Source organism: Pimephales promelas, chromosome 2 (assembly GCF_988280905.1).
Source record: "Pimephales promelas chromosome 2, fPimPro1.hap1.1, whole genome shotgun sequence".
Lineage (NCBI taxonomy): Eukaryota > Metazoa > Chordata > Actinopteri > Cypriniformes > Leuciscidae > Pimephales > Pimephales promelas.
In genome coordinates, this window is record NC_142770.1 from 29181503 (window position 1) to 29197313 (window position 15811).

Sequence of the window (15811 nt, forward strand, 5' to 3'; positions counted from 1 at the left end):
TTTTAACTTCGAGTTCTGTGTTTTCTATTTCTCTAGGTCCCCATGGTCCGAAAAATTGTACTTGTGTTTTTGATCTATTTAATCTAGCTCCTGACACCCTCCCGAACCAGTCAGTCAGGTCCATGGTCCTGTGGATTGATAAAATGTCTGTACATAAAAGATTCACGTCGTCCATGTATAAAACTGTCTTTGCTGTCAGTCCCCCGGTCCCTGGTATAGTCAGTCCCCTGATCCATTTATCCTTTCTCAAAGCCTGCGCTAGTGGCTTTGATCCCCCTATATAGCAGTTCCACCCAAGCTACAAATCTCCCCGGAAAACCCATCTTTTGCAGTACCTGGAATAGGTACTGGTGCGAGACCCGATCAAACGCTTTTTCAAAATCTAAATTTAAAACTGCGAGTCTAATATTTCTGTCTCTCGCGAAACAGATGGTATCTCTCATCAGAATGAGGCTGTCTGTGATCTTTCTCCCAGGGACTGCGCAGGTTTGATCCGGGTGGATCACCTCCCCTAAAATCGAAGACATACGACCCATTAAAATTTTGCTAAATAATTTACAATCCACATTTAAAAGAGTTATAGGTCGCCAGTTTTTTAAGTCAGTCTTTTGGTCTTTTTTGTGTAAAAGTGTAACTATCCCAGTCCTGAAGCTTTTTGGTAGTTTGTCCAAGTCCTCAAATTCATTAAAAACAACTAAAAGGTCGTGCGCTAAAATATCCCAAAAGGTCTGATAAAATTCCAGCGGGAGGCCATCCTCGCCCGGTGACTTCCTTTTTTTGAATTGTTTTAAGCATTTTTCCATTTCTATCCTGTTAAAATCTTTTGTCAGGGGTACAATGTCTTTTATTGTTTTGTCAACTAAATCTAAAACTTCGTTTAAAATGTCGTCCTCAATGTCTTTCTCTTCATACAATTCTCCATAAAACTCTTCAACCGCCTTTAAAATGCCTTGTGTGGTTTTTATAAGATTATTTTCTTTGTTTTTTACACTCACCATACCCACACCTCTATTCACTATTTTGCGGAAGAAATAGCTTGTACATTTTTCCCCTTCTTCTAGTTCCTTCTCCCTACTTTGTAAAATTACCCCTTTATTTCTTTTCTCCTCTAGATCCGCCATTGTCTTTTTTACTTGGCGAATATCTTCATTAAAATCAAATCCTTGGTTCAAAAGGTTAAAATACCGCTGTAATCGCTTTTGCAGTCCCACCATGCATCTCCTCTCTTTATCCTTTTTCTTTTTCCCAGCTCGTTTAAAATAAGTCTTAGTCTTTCCCTTCACCATTTCCCACCACTGTGCATGTGAATCATAAAAGTCTTTGAGGGTCTTCCATTGTCTGTACTGCTCCCTGTATTCCTCAACAATGTCTGTGTCCTCCAACAGGGAGCAGTTCAGCCTCCACAGGCCTCTGCCCGTCGTCACACCTGTGGGAAATGAGAGGGTGCAAGAAAGCATAGCATGGTCCGAGAAAAAGACAGGGGTTAATTTAGCATCCACTGGTACGAGGTCCCGTGTAAAAATATAGTCGATACGGGAAGCTTTGGTGCCATCACCACTGAACCAGGTGAGTCCTTGCTCCCCAGGATGCATGGTTCTAAAACAGTCAGTCAATTTAAAATCTTTTATTATCTTCTGCAATAAAATAGATGTTTTATCTAATTTAAAATCTTCACCGCCCCCCCTTCTATCACCTTTACTTAGAATACAATTAAAATCCCCTGCTAAGATAATCGGGGTCCTCCCTAAAAGGTGGGACTGCACATCTTCTAAAAGGTCATTCCTGTCATTTTTGTCTATAAAACCATAAATATTTAGTATATTAAAATCATATCCTAATAAGGACAGATGTATTAACAGAGCTCGCCCATCCCTCACAACTGTGCTCCCCTTCACCATAAGTTGAGGATTTTTAATTAAAACCGCCACTCCGTCTGCTCTATTATGGTTGGAGCCACTCCAAATGGATGTTGAGTGGGGCCACTGCTCTTCCCATTTCCTATAGTTTTCCATAAAGGGTAAAGCACATTCTTGTAAAAGCAAAATATCACAGTTTTGATTTTGTAAAAAGGATAAAATGTTTTTTGCTCTCAGTTGTGACCGCACACTTCTTACATTTAAAGTAGAGAGTGTGAGTGTCATGAGCAGAACAGTTAAAAAAGACAGGTAAGACATTTTAGTAGACACATAAATTAACTAAAAACATTCAAAATTTCTGATAAGAACAGATTTTTTCTTTCGAAAAGTTTTATTGTCACAGTGTCATTCCATTATTTCCATTTGCATGTACATTTTTTCTTTTAGATCACATTTTTACACATATTAAAAGGGACACATTATTTACTGTTAAAAGTTTCTTGTGTTTGTGTGTTGTGTAAAAAGTCCATGTTTGTTTTAAAAGAAAGGTAAATGGTTTAAATAATAGGAATAAAACAATAAAACATGTCAGATAAAAAACAATAAAACAATAAATTATGCCACATAAAACATCTCTTGTACAGGATCGAGGGTGAGTCCCTATCAAGAATGTCCATTCACTCCAGGTCTCCAGAACAGGCCCCAGACTCCTCGCTTCCAGCGCCCAGCGGAGATCCCCTCTCCTCCGGCCCGCTGTTCCCGTAGCCGGTGTGGTGAGGGTGCATCTACGGGCGGCCAGGGTCGGGGGTGGCCGGGACCTCTTTGGTGTGACCCCAGCCCCCCCATCCGAATAACGACGTCCGGCGCCTCCTGCAGCGCAGATCTAACTAATTGCTCGCACGCGTGGAGGGGCACCGTAACGCGTTTCCCCACCAGCAGGTTTCTGGTGGCCCAGATGGCATCCTTGATATGGTTGAGGGTGAGCCAGAGCGAGGTAAATTGCTGTGATGTTAGCTCCTTCAAGCCCTGACCCACCCCCAGGATGGCGAGCCTGTATCCCACCTGGGCCCGACCCGCCGGCAGGCACGGGAAAACCAGGGGGCTGGTCTTGGCCCACAGGTCCCGCGCAGCACCGCACTCCCAGAGCAGATGGTAGACGGTCTCCGGGGAACCACATCCGGACCGTGGTCAGGTGGGGTTTTTGGCCATGCCTCTGGAGTGCATAACCGCCCTGACCGGGAGGATCTCATGGGCCACCATCCACGACAAGTCCTTAAGCCTGTTCTGGAGAGCTGGGTGGGCTGCGTTCCTCCAAACGTCTTTGGCCTCACCTAGTGTGAGGCCTGGAACTGGACTCACCGATTCTCGATCCTGCACAAGAGAGACAAGAGACTTGTGGTTAGTTAAAACAGTGGCATCATTCGTTTCTAAAAGGTATTTCTTTAAAAAATTCTTAATAAAAAGATGTTCTTTTGACAGATTAAAAGACACTGGACATTTAAGATCAACGGGTAAAATTTTCAAAGATCTTAAGTATGACCCCATCCAGAATCGGGTCATGGCTGCTGTCTTGTGTTCTCTGGATGGGGTCAGTGCATACTGGATGTGGAGGGCGGCAAAGCGGCTGCCTAAAAACAGGTGGGGGTCTGGGAGGCCTTTCCCGCCATTCTCTTTTTTCTTTTTGACGACCTCCCTCTTGAGTCTTTCCCACTTGGACCCCCACAGGAAATAAAATACCGCCCTCTCCAACTTGGCTAGGAATCGTCTTGGGGGACTAAAAACAGAACAGACAAGTAAAATCAGTGGTAAAATCACAGCTTTAAAAATTAAAATCTTGCCTTCATACGTCAGTTGTCTTAGTCCCCAAAAGCCCAGTCTTTGCCTAACTTTCCCTAACATGTCAGTCCAGTTACCCTGTCCTCCACCCTCCCTGTCAAATTTCACACCTAAAATTTTCAAATTATTATCTTTAAAATCCAAATCTAGTCCGCCTTTGTCAACGTTCCCCCACGGCCCGAAGAGCAGGGCCTCGGACTTACTCCTGTTAAGCTTGGCACCCGAGGCCCGACCGTACCAGTCAGTCAAGTCCATTGCTCTTCGTACCGATAAAAGGTCAGTCGCTAAAAGGGTCACGTCGTCCATATATAAAACACAGGTCGCCGTCAGTCCACCAGTTCCTGGGATGTCTAGTCCTTTAATCTATTTATCCCTTCTCAAGATTTGTGCCAGTGGCTCAATACAAGCCACGTACAGAAGGGGAGATAAGGGACACCCCTGACGGACACCGCTGCGGGTATTTACAGCTTTGGTAAGATGCCCATTTACAAGAATTTTGCTGCATAAGTCCTCATACAGCAGTCCCACCCAAGCTAGAAACCTCTCAGAAAAGCCCATTTTTTGCAGTACCTGAAGGAGGTACTGGTGCGAAACTCGATCAAATGCTTTTTCGAAGTCTAAATTTAGGACTACAAGCCGAATGTTTCTGTCTCTCGCATAACAGATGGCGTCTCTGATCAGTATTAGGCTGTCCGTGATCTTCCTGCCGGGCACAGCGCAAGCTTGATCCAGGTGGATTACGTCCTCTAAAACGGTCGACATGCGTGTAGCTAAAATTTTACTAAAAAGTTTACAATCATAATTTAAAAGAGTGATTGGTCGCCAGTTTCTTAAGTCAGTCTTGTCTCCTTTTTTGTACAGTAGTGTAACTATCCCTACTCTAAAGCTGTCTGGAAGTCTGTCAAGAGTCTCAAATTCTTTAAAAACTGTAAGTAAGTCGTGTGCTAAAATGTCCCAGAAAGTCAGGTAAAACTCAAAGGGGAGTCCGTCCATGCCCGGTGACTTCCCCTTCTTAAAACCCTTTACAGCTTTTGTCAACTCTAAAAGATTAAAATCCTGGGATAAAAGCACATTTGGACTCTTAACTTTTTTATCTAAAACCCCTAAAACGTCCTCTAAGGTGCCATTGTGTACCTCTTTAGTGTCATATAAATTACTGTAAAAACTTTCAATTTCCCCTAAAATCCGGTCAGTTGTGTTTACTTCCTCCCCTCTAAAAGTTTTTAAAGCATTAATGGACCCTCCCCGAGCTATTGTCTTTTTAAAAAAATATCTGGTACACTTCTCTCCTTCCTCTAACTCCCTTTCTTTACATCTTAAAATGACACCTTTGCTCTTTATTTCAGACAGATCTGACATTTCTTTCTTTACTTCTTTTATTTCATTTGTAAAATCCAATCCATTGTTTAAAAGGTTAAAATATCTCTGCAGTCTTTTTTGCAACCCCATCATGCGTCTTTTTTCTTTATTCTTTTTTTCTCTCCCAATTTGTTTAAAAAACCGTCCTGTCCTTTGTTTCACCATCTCCCACCACTGTGCACGTGAGTCATAAAAGTCCTGGAGGGTCTGCCATTGGCTGAACTGCTCCCTATACTCTTTTACCACTTCCTCGTCTTCTAACAGGGAACAGTTCAGCTTCCACAGCCCTCCCCCTGCAGTCACACCCGTGGGAAGTGAAAGAGTGCAAGACAGCATCATGTGATCGGAAAAAAAGAGGGGGGTCAATGTAGCATCGGTCGGCGGGAGGTCCCTTGTAAAAACATAGTCAATTCGAGAGGCTCTGGCACCGTCACCACTGAACCAGGTGAAGCCCTCCTCTCTTTGATGCATTGTTTTAAAACAGTCGACTAACTTAAAATCTTTGACTATATTTTGTAATAAAACCGATGTCTTGTCTACCTTAAAATCATCTCCTACCCTCTTTCTGTCATTTTTTGATAAAACACAATTAAAATCCCCTGCTACCACTAGGGGAGCCCTGCCTAGCATGTGGGGTTGCGAGTCTTCTAAAAGCTCATACCTGTTATTTTTTTCTGTAAAACCATACATATTTAAAATATTAAGATCCTTACCTAAGAAAGTCAGATTTGCTAAAATTGCCCGCCCGTCCCTCACCACAGTGCTCCCCTTCACCAAAAGGTTGGGATTTTTGATTAAAATAGCAACACCGTCATTTTTATTAAAATTGGACCCACTCCAAACGAAAACTCCTGGGGTCCAAATCTCCTCCCACTTTCTGTAATTGGATAAAAAAGGCAGGCCACATTCTTGTAATAAAAACACATCTGACTTAAAAGTTTTTAAAAAGGATAGGACACTCTGTGCTCGTATATTGCTCCTCACACTTCTCACATTGATGGTGGAGATAGTGAGAGCCATGAGCAGTATGGTTAAAAGGGTATGAGACATTTAAAAGCAACAAAAGGACTACAGAGATTTAATTAAAATCAGGTTATTTCTTGTTGCACTTGCCGTCCCTTTTCCCCAGAAAGCCTGGGATCAGGGAGGAAAGTGCTTGACGTCTCAGGGCTCACAGAGAGAACCTCTTGTGAAGCCTTTGGCGTTGATGTTCTTAACTTAAAATGCAGAAAAGATACTTCATTAGGAGAGTCTGTGGGCCACACACGGTCTAGATCTTCCATGGGGGAACTATCTAGCCGGTGCGCTACCCACAGCTTTTTCTCCTCTGTTTGGACCAGAGGAGATCTCGCAGTTCTTTTCTGCACTTGAGCATTGGGAAGAGAAGAATCTGTCTCACTCCCACTAGTTGACCCACTAGCCTCAGACACGGTGACAAGGGAGGAATCCGTTTCCTCCTCTTTGTCGTCCACCTCTTCTTTACCATTATCATTTTGAGGATTGGCTTCCTCCCCCTGACCAGCTGTTCGAGTTGACTCCGCCCCTGTGGCCGCCCCACTTCCTTCTTCCAGTCCAATCCCTGAGGCTGGCTGAGGATTTGAATTTCCCGCCAAAACCTCAGGGCCCGCCTCCTTTATCGTTTGCTCTTTGGGTGGGGCGGCCATTTTGTTGTTTTTTAGCTTGTTGGCAAAACTTTGGGGGCAGTCTCTGTAGAGATGGGATGATTCTCCACAGAGGTTGCACTTTCTGCCATTTTTGCACTCTTCAAAAGTGTGTCCAATTTCTCTGCACTTCCTACACACTACTTCTTGGCACGCCTCGGCGAGATGCCCAAGTTGGCCACACTTGCGGCATAGCTTGGGCATCCCTTGATAATGGATGTAACCTCTATTCTCTCCCAACACAATCATAGAAGGAATTTGACTCAGGCCATGGTAGCTGTTGGGATCTGCCCATTGTTTAATGGGCACTCTCCACGCACAGCTCCAGATACCGTCTTCATCTAAAACCTTGACTGGTTGACCACGAATAGAGCAATATCTTGCCAACCATACAGCAATGTCTTCTCCACTAACTGTTTCATTAAACATCCTGACAATCACCACTTTCAGCGAATTATCAGTCAGTTTTTCCACAGTGAACATGGAGAAATTGGCTTTACACAATTCATACCGAGCCCAAAAAGTACTTAGCAAGGAAGCAGAAGCAAAACTAACGTCGAAGCCATGATTCAGGGGCAGAGTCAACAAGCAGTTAATATCAATAGCCTTAAAACCGAGAGTCTGTTGGATGCACTTCCTGGAAAAGTCCAACCTGGACATCGCCTGGAGAGTGCCATCCTCCTTTGTCTTAAATTTAAAACGCACGCTGTGGTGCCTCCTCATGCCGGCACGAGCAGCCGACATGTTGGAGGCACCACTAGCCTGCTGCGGCTAAAATCCAACAATAAATATACAATAAATAAATTAAAACCTGCTTACCTTAAAACCAGAAGATTCCTCGTAGAACGAGTCGTCAATTAAAAGCCGCTTGTCAATGTACCTCCTGAAGGGTGTATGTCCCGTGTGACAAGCAACACACGAGACCAAGTCCAACAAGAGGCGATCGCTGTCTCAGACGTCCGACCAGACCACTTGATCTTAGCCAAAAGGCCGAGAAGCGATGACGCAGCGACGCCGAGGCGGGGGAGCCGGCAAAGGCCACGCCCACCTGGGCCGCGGCGAGAGGGTCTAAGGTCGCCGGCAAACAAGCTCAGCTCAGATTGGTTGACACCGAAAATGGATCACAACAGAGTGCACAGCACGACACTCTGGAGTGCAACCTGGGATTTTGGATCATCAACATTCCGCCTTAAAAGTGAGCGGGCAGACCAAAGCGTCCGTGGTAGAGACTTGAAACACTGAGGGATGGTAGGACCGGCCCGGTACTACAACCTCACCAAGGCTCGCCCCGATCGGCCCCAAGGTGGCGCTGCAGCGATCAAAAGTACGAAATGGCTTGTAACTCCTCGACCGTCGGTCGCAGACCCAAGTGTCTTACATCACCGGAATCCTTGGCTCGAGCCGAACAAGATGCATGCCTCGGATTGGGTGGTCTCGCTGGCGAGATTTTCGGGTATTTTGGATTTTCTGAAAAACCTACTTTTGCACACTAGTCCTAGGTTTTTTGCCCGATCTGACCCAAACCGGTGCAGAAAGATTCTCTGGAGTCCGACTGCCAACAGGGATCGGGAAACAGTTGGAATTTCCATCCACGTTGGCGACGGTACGCCAAAACGTTGGGGGTGGGCGAGGCGGGCTTTACTTAAACGGCTATAACTCTCCAACGGAATGAGACAATTGCACCCAACTCGGTACACCTGTGTAGGGGCTCAGCCCGTGGTCACGTGAAGAGGAATGCGGCGACTGGCCACTTGGTGGCGCTGTAAACAGAAAAAAACACAACATGGGTGGCTGTATATCACGTGACGTTTCACACGTGCACAATGTTTTCATACCACATGATAGAACTCCTCATTCCGAACAACTTTGCCTCCAGGACAACTGCTGTGAACTAAGTCGTCCGTCAAATATTGGAGACTATTTGAAGAATTGAGGAGAAAAAAGAAAACCCTCCTCACACAGACCGGTCCTAGACTGTTTCGTATCTCTCGAGCAACCGCCGCAGTTCAACTCTCTGGACTGCCTCTGGATATTGAAGAAGTGGAGAAAAAAAAAAAAAAAAAGAACCTCAAGTGGAGCTTTAACAATCTGCCCTTTTAACCAGTGTTGTCCAGGGGAGAGCGCGAACGCAGTCCCCCACTACCATAAATTATGCAGTCGAGATTCCCACATTTGGGGAATTCGCAGGGGTCAGCACAACCCTGAGTGCAATGGCCGAGCCTCGCCCTGGGTGAACCACCTTCCTGATCATGGTGTCTCCCCTGCCAGGTAAGTATGAATTCCCAGGCCTTCAGTCAGAAGCACCCTGTCCCTCTCCCCAATCCTCACCAGCGGTTTGCCAGTCAAAAAAGGGGCTTTTTTTTTTTTTTTTTTTTTGCACGCTCCGCATCCGGCTCCATGAGCCATAAATGTACATAATGCGCCGTCCCCGAATAGTGGACGGATCAGATGTTAAACTGACAGAGGAACAGGGGTTCATTTTTGTCTTGTTTTTACACCACAATTCTACCCAGGCTAGTATAGCACATGATCACCTACAACACCCACTCACACTAGCTCCATTATCACCTTCTGCCACACAAGACCACTACAACTCTTTCATTGAACACTTTAGGAGGGTGCACCATTCCCAGAAGTACTGCAATACCGGGTCGATGCGTGGAGTGGACGGAGCAAGCCCCTATTCCATCTCCCAGGACCAAAAATCAATTTAATATGTGGTGCCCGGGTAGGGCACGTATCAGATATTAAACTGATAAGAACAGATACTACACTTGATCTTAGCCAAAAGGCCGAGAAGCGATGACGCAGCGACGCCGAGGCGGGGGAGCCGGCAAAGGCCACGCCCACCTGGGCCGCGGCGAGAGGGTCTAAGGTCGCCGGCAAACAAGCTCAGCTCAGATTGGTTGACACCGAAAATGGATCACAACAGAGTGCACAGCACGACACTCTGGAGTGCAACCTGGGATTTTGGATCATCAACATTCCGCCTTAAAAGTGAGCGGGCGGACCAAAGCGTCTGTGGTAGAGACTTGAAACTCTGAGGGATGGTAGGACCGGCCCGGTACTACAACCTCACCAAGGCTCGCCCCGATCGGCCCCAAGGTGGCGCTGCAGCGATCAAAAGTACGAAATGGCTCGTAACTCCTCGACCGTCGGTCGCAGACCCAAGTGTCTTACATCACCGGAATCCTTGGCTCGAGCCGAACAAGATGCATGCCTCGGATTGGGTGGTCGCGCTGGCGAGATTTTCGGGTATTTTGGATTTTCTGAAAAACCTACTTTTGCACACTAGTCCTAGGTTTTTTGCCCGATCTGACCCAAACCGGTGCAGAAAGATTCTCTGGAGTCCGACTGCCAACAGGGATCGGGAAAATTTCCATCCACGTTGGCGACGGTACGCCAAAACGTTGGGGGTGGGCGAGGCGGGCTTTACTTAAACGGCTATAACTCTCCAACGGAATGAGACAATTGCACCCAACTCGGTACACCTGTGTAGGGGCTCAGCCCGTGGTCACGTGAAGAGGAATGCGGCGACTGGCCACTTGGTGGTGCTGTAAACAGAAAAAAACACAACATGGGTGGCTGTATATCACGTGACGTTTCACACGTGCACAATGTTTTCATACCACATGATAGAACTCCTCATTCCGAACAACTTTGCCTCCAGGACAACTGCTGTGAACTAAGTCGTCCGTCAAATATTGGAGACTATTTGAAGAATTGAGGAGAAAAAAGAAAACCCTCCTCACACAGACCGGTCCTAGACTGTTTCGTATCTCTCGAGCAACCGCCGCAGTTCAACTCTCTGGACTGCCTCTGGATATTGAAGAAGTGGAGAAAAAAAAAAAAAAAAAAGAACCTCAAGTGGAGCTTTAACAATCTGCCCTTTTAACCAGTGTTGTCCAGGGGAGAGCGCGAACGCAGTCCCCCACTACCATAAATTATGCAGTCGAGATTCCCACATTTGGGGAATTCGCAGGGGTCAGCACAACCCTGAGTGCAATGGCCGAGCCTCGCCCTGGGTGAACCACCTTCCTGATCATGGTGTCTCCCCTGCCAGGTAAGTATGAATTCCCAGGCCTTCAGTCAGAAGCACCCTGTCCCTCTCCCCAATCCTCACCAGCGGTTTGCCAGTCAAAAAAGGGGCTTTTTTTTTTTTTTTTTTTGCACGCTCCGCATCCGGCTCCATGAGCCATAAATGTACATAATGCGCCGTCCCCGAATAGTGGACGGATCAGATGTTAAACTGACAGAGGAACAGGGGTTCATTTTTGTCTTGTTTTTACACCACAATTCTACCCAGGCTAGTATAGCACATGATCACCTACAACACCCACTCACACTAGCTCCATTATCACCTTCTGCCACACAAGACCACTACAACTCTTTCATTGAACACTTTAGGAGGGTGCACCATTCCCAGAAGTACTGCAATACCGGGTCGATGCGTGGAGTGGACGGAGCAAGCCCCTATTCCATCTCCCAGGACCAAAAATCAATTTAATATGTGGTGCCCGGGTAGGGCACGTATCAGATATTAAACTGATAAGAACAGATTTTTTTCTTTCGAAAAGGTTTTTATTGTCTCAATACATTTTTTTTACATCCATTCTTCAGATAGTATTTTTTCCATTTTACTTCTTGTTAAAATTAATCTAGACGGAAATACATGGAACAGGGAAAAGGAGTGTGACAATAAAAACTGCAAATAGAGAGACAAAGAAAACCTCTAGAAAAAAGAAACAAACAACAAAAAAAACAAAACAAAATAAAATTAAAGGGTCACATGATAAAATTTGGCTCTTGGTGAATAAAATGTACACTAAACAATCTCCAGACAACATTTTTTTTTATAAAAAGGATAGGTAAAAGACATAAAAGGATAAATAGATAAATAAGGCCGAGTTCTCTCTATGTATAAGAAACAAATGTTATCTACAGGGGTTTCGGGGTTTAAAAAGTTTTTAAAAAAGGTTTTAAAAGGTCTCATTCATCCCTCGGAACAGAACCCGAGACCCGACCCGTGGCCCAGAGGAGATCCTCTTTAACCACGGCTCCGCTGCTCCGCCTGGTGTTGAATTCGGGGGGCATCTACGGGCAGTCAGGGCTCGTGGCCGAGGGGACCTTTTCCTGTGGAGCTCTGGTCCCCACGTCCGAATGGCGACATGCGGTGTACTCCTGCAGCCTGTAGATTGCCAGCTCTTTGATGGCGTGGAGGGACACCTGCATGCGCTTTCCTACCAGCAGGTTTCTGGAGGTCCAAATAGCGTCTTTAATGCAGTTCATGGTGAGCCAGCGTTTGATGTAGTTTTCTGCTGGCTCCTGGCTCACCAATCCTACTGTAGTCCAGTAGTCTGGGACCCCCCCTGCTGGTAGGTACGGGAATTGCAGGGGACCAGCTGTCGTCCACAGGTCCCTCACGACGCTGCATTCCCAGAGCGCGTGCCTCACAGTCTCGGGCGCGCCACACCCGGGCTGTGGGCACGTAGAAATCCTGGCCATGCCCCGGGAATGCATCACGGCCCTGACCGGGAGAATCTCATGGGCTGCCATCCATGCCAGGTCCCGATGTCCGTTCCGAAGGGCTGGATGAGACACGTTCTGCCAAACTGTTTTTGCTTCACTTAGACTGAGCCCGTGCACTGGGCTCACTTGCTCTCGTTCCTGTACAATAGAGAGAAGAAGACGATGATTTATCAAGGTTTTAGCATCTTGTTCTTCTAGAAGGAATTTTTCTAAAAACGTCTTTATAAAACCATGTGCTGGAGATAGTTTAAAAGCTACTGGTACTGTATGATCTCTGGGTAAAATTTGCAGGGCTCTTAGATACGAGCCCATCCAAAAGCGACTCATGGCTGTGGTTTTATTTTCTGTGTTTTCGTTTATGGCGTATTTTATGTGGAGTGCAGAGTAGTATGCCCCTAAAAACAAATAAAAGTTTGGTACTCCTTTCCCTCCGTTTTTTGGGGCTTTCTTCATCTCCTCTCTTTTTAGCCTTTCCCATTTTCCTCCCCATAGGAAGCGAAAGATTTCTCGGTCTACAGCTTGAAGGAACCATCTGGGGGGATAAAAAACAGAACACAGCAGTAAAAATAATGGTAAAATCACAGATTTGATGATTAAAACTTTACCCTCTATTGTGAGTTGTCTCAATCTCCAAAACCCTAATCTTTGTCTTGCTTTGGCCAAAACATTTTGCCAGTTTTCTTTCCCCCCTCCCTCTTTGTCAAACTTAATCCCCAGTACCTTTACGCCTGTCTTTTTAACTTCGAGTTCTGTGTTTTCTATTTCTCTAGGTCCCCATGGTCCGAAAAATTGTACTTGTGTTTTTGATCTATTTAATCTAGCTCCTGACACCCTCCCGAACCAGTCAGTCAGGTCCATGGTCCTGTGGATTGATAAAATGTCTGTACATAAAAGATTCACGTCGTCCATGTATAAAACTGTCTTTGCTGTCAGTCCCCCGGTCCCTGGTATAGTCAGTCCCCTGATCCATTTATCCTTTCTCAAAGCCTGCGCTAGTGGCTTTGATCCCCCTATATAGCAGTTCCACCCAAGCTACAAATCTCCCCGGAAAACCCATCTTTTGCAGTACCTGGAATAGGTACTGGTGCGAGACCCGATCAAACGCTTTTTCAAAATCTAAATTTAAAACTGCGAGTCTAATATTTCTGTCTCTCGCGAAACAGATGGTATCTCTCATCAGAATGAGGCTGTCTGTGATCTTTCTCCCAGGGACTGCGCAGGTTTGATCCGGGTGGATCACCTCCCCTAAAATCGAAGACATACGACCCATTAAAATTTTGCTAAATAATTTACAATCCACATTTAAAAGAGTTATAGGTCGCCAGTTTTTTAAGTCAGTCTTTTGGTCTTTTTTGTGTAAAAGTGTAACTATCCCAGTCCTGAAGCTTTTTGGTAGTTTGTCCAAGTCCTCAAATTCATTAAAAACAACTAAAAGGTCGTGCGCTAAAATATCCCAAAAGGTCTGATAAAATTCCAGCGGGAGGCCATCCTCGCCCGGTGACTTCCTTTTTTTGAATTGTTTTAAGCATTTTTCCATTTCTATCCTGTTAAAATCTTTTGTCAGGGGTACAATGTCTTTTATTGTTTTGTCAACTAAATCTAAAACTTCGTTTAAAATGTCGTCCTCAATGTCTTTCTCTTCATACAATTCTCCATAAAACTCTTCAACCGCCTTTAAAATGCCTTGTGTGGTTTTTATAAGATTATTTTCTTTGTTTTTTACACTCACCATACCCACACCTCTATTCACTATTTTGCGGAAGAAATAGCTTGTACATTTTTCCCCTTCTTCTAGTTCCTTCTCCCTACTTTGTAAAATTACCCCTTTATTTCTTTTCTCCTCTAGATCCGCCATTGTCTTTTTTACTTGGCGAATATCTTCATTAAAATCAAATCCTTGGTTCAAAAGGTTAAAATACCGCTGTAATCGCTTTTGCAGTCCCACCATGCATCTCCTCTCTTTATCCTTTTTCTTTTTCCCAGCTCGTTTAAAATAAGTCTTAGTCTTTCCCTTCACCATTTCCCACCACTGTGCATGTGAATCATAAAAGTCTTTGAGGGTCTTCCATTGTCTGTACTGCTCCCTGTATTCCTCAACAATGTCTGTGTCCTCCAACAGGGAGCAGTTCAGCCTCCACAGGCCTCTGCCCGTCGTCACACCTGTGGGAAATGAGAGGGTGCAAGAAAGCATAGCATGGTCCGAGAAAAAGACAGGGGTTAATTTAGCATCCACTGGTACGAGGTCCCGTGTAAAAATATAGTCGATACGGGAAGCTTTGGTGCCATCACCACTGAACCAGGTGAGTCCTTGCTCCCCAGGATGCATGGTTCTAAAACAGTCAGTCAATTTAAAATCTTTTATTATCTTCTGCAATAAAATAGATGTTTTATCTAATTTAAAATCTTCACCGCCCCCCCTTCTATCACCTTTACTTAGAATACAATTAAAATCCCCTGCTAAGATAATCGGGGTCCTCCCTAAAAGGTGGGACTGCACATCTTCTAAAAGGTCATTCCTGTCATTTTTGTCTATAAAACCATAAATATTTAGTATATTAAAATCATATCCTAATAAGGACAGATGTATTAACAGAGCTCGCCCATCCCTCACAACTGTGCTCCCCTTCACCATAAGTTGAGGATTTTTAATTAAAACCGCCACTCCGTCTGCTCTATTATGGTTGGAGCCACTCCAAATGGATGTTGAGTGGGGCCACTGCTCTTCCCATTTCCTATAGTTTTCCATAAAGGGTAAAGCACATTCTTGTAAAAGCAAAATATCACAGTTTTGATTTTGTAAAAAGGATAAAATGTTTTTTGCTCTCAGTTGTGACCGCACACTTCTTACATTTAAAGTAGAGAGTGTGAGTGTCATGAGCAGAACAGTTAAAAAAGACAGGTAAGACATTTTAGTAGACACATAAATTAACTAAAAACATTCAAAATTTCTGATAAGAACAGATTTTTTCTTTCGAAAAGTTTTATTGTCACAGTGTCATTCCATTATTTCCATTTGCATGTACATTTTTTCTTTTAGATCACATTTTTACACATATTAAAAGGGACACATTATTTACTGTTAAAAGTTTCTTGTGTTTGTGTGTTGTGTAAAAAGTCCATGTTTGTTTTAAAAGAAAGGTAAATGGTTTAAATAATAGGAATAAAACAATAAAACATGTCAGATAAAAAACAATAAAACAATAAATTATGCCACATAAAACATCTCTTGTACAGGATCGAGGGTGAGTCCCTATCAAGAATGTCCATTCACTCCAGGTCTCCAGAACAGGCCCCAGACTCCTCGCTTCCAGCGCCCAGCGGAGATCCCCTCTCCTCCGGCCCGCTGTTCCCGTAGCCGGTGTGGTGAGGGTGCATCTACGGGCGGCCAGGGTCGGGGGTGGCCGGGACCTCTTTGGTGTGACCCCAGCCCCCCCATCCGAATAACGACGTCCGGCGCCTCCTGCAGCGCAGATCTAACTAATTGCTCGCACGCGTGGAGGGGCACCGTAACGCGTTTCCCCACCAGCAGGTTTCTGGTGGCCCAGATGGCATCCTTGATATGGTTGAGGG

The 15811-nt window shown here is 45.0% G+C and overlaps 3 non-coding genes and 1 pseudogene across 3 annotated transcripts; all 4 read right to left on the reverse strand.

Moving 5' to 3' along the window:
• Positions 1-8823: 8823 nt before the first annotated feature.
• Positions 8824-8988, reverse strand: LOC148997118 (U1 spliceosomal RNA). The gene has a single exon (XR_016147647.1). It is a non-coding gene; the product is annotated as a U1 spliceosomal RNA (small nuclear RNA).
• A 337-nt stretch (positions 8989-9325) lies between these two features.
• LOC148997119 (U2 spliceosomal RNA) lies at positions 9326-9516 on the reverse strand. Its single transcript, XR_016149340.1, has one exon. It is a non-coding gene; the product is annotated as a U2 spliceosomal RNA (small nuclear RNA).
• Positions 9517-10618: 1102 nt separating this feature from the next.
• Positions 10619-10783, reverse strand: LOC148997120 (U1 spliceosomal RNA). Its single transcript, XR_016147648.1, has one exon. It is a non-coding gene; the product is annotated as a U1 spliceosomal RNA (small nuclear RNA).
• Positions 10784-11118: 335 nt separating this feature from the next.
• Positions 11119-11293, reverse strand: LOC148997121 (U2 spliceosomal RNA; annotated as a pseudogene).
• Between the last annotated feature and the right edge of the window lie 4518 nt (positions 11294-15811).